The sequence below is a fragment of the Melanerpes formicivorus genome, unplaced genomic scaffold (assembly GCF_026170545.1).
Source record: "Melanerpes formicivorus ecotype bairdi unplaced genomic scaffold, bMelFor1.0.p_v2 SCAF_543, whole genome shotgun sequence".
Taxonomy (NCBI): Eukaryota; Metazoa; Chordata; class Aves; order Piciformes; family Picidae; genus Melanerpes; species Melanerpes formicivorus.
In genome coordinates this window covers 15,001-17,500 of record NW_027142895.1, presented here as the reverse complement: position 1 = coordinate 17,500, position 2,500 = coordinate 15,001, and the positions used below count along the sequence as shown (strand labels likewise).

The following is a 2,500-nucleotide window of genomic DNA, read 5'->3' as shown; positions in this document are numbered from 1 at the left end:
TCTCTTTGTCTCCCCCTGCTGATATCCACAATTTTTCATAATCTTTATCAATATCATTATTTTTAACTACAGTTTTAACTGCTTCATCTGATGAATTTGCCAATCTGTGTAATCGTCTAGCTTGGATACTAGGGATTAACCCAGCCAATCGGGCTAAGCCTAAGCCTCCATCTTTAGTGCTGGAATACAAGATGCCATCACAGGTACAAACTGGGAGATGTAACCATTTTTTCACCCTATTTCGAATTGTTAAATCCATTTCTTCCAGATAGGTGGCTTTTACATTTGCCTGGTCTGCTAAGTAGATCAATCTAGGCACTGTGTACACTTTTAACATGTCCAATTTTTGAAATGGTTTTAAAGGGGCTCTTTCGATGCGATTGAGCCAAACTTCTAATTTATTCTGCAATTCGGGCTTAACTATCCCCACCCAAGGGTCGATTTGCAAGCCAAGATATTTCTCTGACTGACCCGGGTGGATCATGTTTAAAGGGGTACCGCTGATAAGCCATGGAGGACAGTCATTGATGGTATAAGAGTCCTTAGTTGGTTGAATAAAGAAGCCATGGCACTTTTCCCCCTGCGTTTTTAATCCAGTTAAGTCACAAAATGCTTCTAGAATTTCAATATTTTTCTCCATACCTGATCGGGACTTACTCAGCAGGACCAGGTCGTCTGCAAAAGCCAGAGCTGTTAATTTGCCATTCTCGTGTTGGAACCCCTCCCCACACTCTTCTAATTTACATAACAGAGGGTCAATGCACAGGTTAAAGAGGAGTGGTGACATGGGATCGCCCTGTTTCACACCAGTTTTGATTCCTATTGACTCAGACTCTCCTTCTTTAGTTTTGATTCTGGTGTGGATGTTTTGATAGAAGTCCTTAATTAATGCTATTATGTGGTCATCCAGGCCCTTTTGCTTTAGCACCGCCAGGATGTGGGTGTGGCTCACTGAATCAAAGGCTTTGGCCAAATCGACAAAGACAACCCCCAGGGGTTTCTTTTGTTTCTTTGCATTCTTAATTAATAGCTGTAATAGTTTTAAGTTCTCAGCACAGCCAGAAGATTGAATGAAGCCTCTCTGCCTGGGGTTAATGGGACACGCCTTTGCCAACCTCGCAGTTAAGATTCTTGAATAGAGTCTCAGGATGATGGAACCAATAGTAATTGGCCGCCAGTTATTAATATCATTTTGGCGTTCGGGCGCTGATGATTTAGGTATTAGGATTGTTCGGCATCCCCTTATTACATCTGGAATTTTGCCACTTAACAGCCAGAGATTAAATAGTTCTTTGATCTCCTCACAATTTGGATCCATTTTAAGCAGGGCCTTCAGGGTGATCCCATCAGGGCCTGGTGCCGATTTTTTATTCATGTCTTTGATATTCTTAAGGATCTCTTTCTCTGTAATCAATTCCTTAAAAGCCGAATTATCCGCCCGCCCCACAGACTGGAATGCTCCAAGTCCTTGAAATAAGTTCTGAGACTCCCACCTAGATCTGAAGGTGTTACTGACCTCTTCCAGGGGGATGGCACATTGCGCAGAGTCTTTTTCATCCAGAATCATATTAGCTAACTTCCCTCGATCTAAGCGGAAGAGGCGTTGGAATCGGAGAAATTCTCCACGCTTTCTGGCTCTTTTTCTCATCCACTCCTTTTGAGGTTTCTTCTGCTGAGGTTTACGTTGGCTCTTTTTTGGCGCTTTCTGTTCAATTGATTTCTCAAACAAATACAAATATTGGTCCTGAGCTACCTCATTGAGTAATTTTAATGAGTCTGTTTTGCCTTCAATTATTTGTTTATATGTATTTTTAAGGATGGGCAGCTTCCCTGATGTCAGCTTTTCATTAATCGTCTTTTTATAGTGGGCTAGCAGCTCCCTTTCACCAGAAGATGGAATCACAGTCCTCTCCTCTTTTAACCTGTTCTTGCTCTCTTGTGTTTTCTCTCTTTCTGGCACCACAGTTTCTCTTAATAGTCTTCTCTTTTCACTGATCTGTTTGGCTGTTTTAGTTGTTAATTTTTCAGCAATCAATTTGTTAATATTTTTCCTCCCTTCAAACTCTTGATTCAGTTTCTGTAATATTTCTGTTTCCTCTTGGGACCAGATTTTCTTGTGAGCACCTCTTTTAGAGGTCTCTTTGGGGCGAGATGCTTCAATTCTTTCTGCGTTTCTCAGGGCTGGGTGAGCTAATCTCTTATGTTGTCCCAAGCCAATTTTAGTTTTAAAACATTTTTTACATTCTTCACACATAAACCCTTCTACCTGGGTAGGCTCTTGGACCCCTTTGCATTTTGGGAGATGGCATGAGATACTATGATGCTTTTCATTTGTCTTCCCACAGCGGGAACATTGGAAATTGATCTTTCTTTTCCCATGGGCTCTCTTTAGATGGTCAATCAATCTCGTCATATTGCCTGCCCGAGTGGTACAGCATGGACATGTCGGGTTGTCCTCTGGCATCTTCACCAGGGGGGTCCCAGGACAGATGTCAGCTGT

General features: G+C 42.0%; 1 pseudogene; it reads right to left on the bottom strand.

Moving 5' to 3' along the window:
- Positions 1 to 2,500, bottom strand: part of LOC137460270 (28S ribosomal RNA) — an 8,479-nt pseudogene that overhangs the window by 2,352 nt on the left and 3,627 nt on the right.